Here is a 345-nt window from a genome sequence, read left to right as displayed (position 1 = left end):
AAATTAAAATTATTGTCTCTTTGAATTCATCATAGTTCTTGACGTCACTGGCTAAATCTTTAAATATTTTAACTGATTTTAGGCAAGAGACGTGATGTATAGTAAAACGTTCGGTATGGGTAGAGAAAGATCTATGTAGAGGAGCGAACAACGCTTTGACGATGACCGAAGAAGGTCAAAACTTGTTCACACATCCAAATAGAGCTTTCTCTATCCATACCAGCCGTTTTACATTTATATTTTTCTCTACATGTGGGTTTTCTCGTCATCACGAGACGTGTATGCTTTATTTTTGTAAGGACTACTACATATTTGTTTTCACACATGTATAATGGAATGAACCTT

Source organism: Tachypleus tridentatus, unplaced genomic scaffold (genome assembly GCF_004210375.1).
Source record: "Tachypleus tridentatus isolate NWPU-2018 unplaced genomic scaffold, ASM421037v1 Hic_cluster_2, whole genome shotgun sequence".
Classification (NCBI taxonomy): Eukaryota; Metazoa; Arthropoda; class Merostomata; order Xiphosura; family Limulidae; genus Tachypleus; species Tachypleus tridentatus.
The sequence above is the reverse complement of the archived record's forward strand: the minus strand, read 5'-3'. Positions refer to the sequence as shown.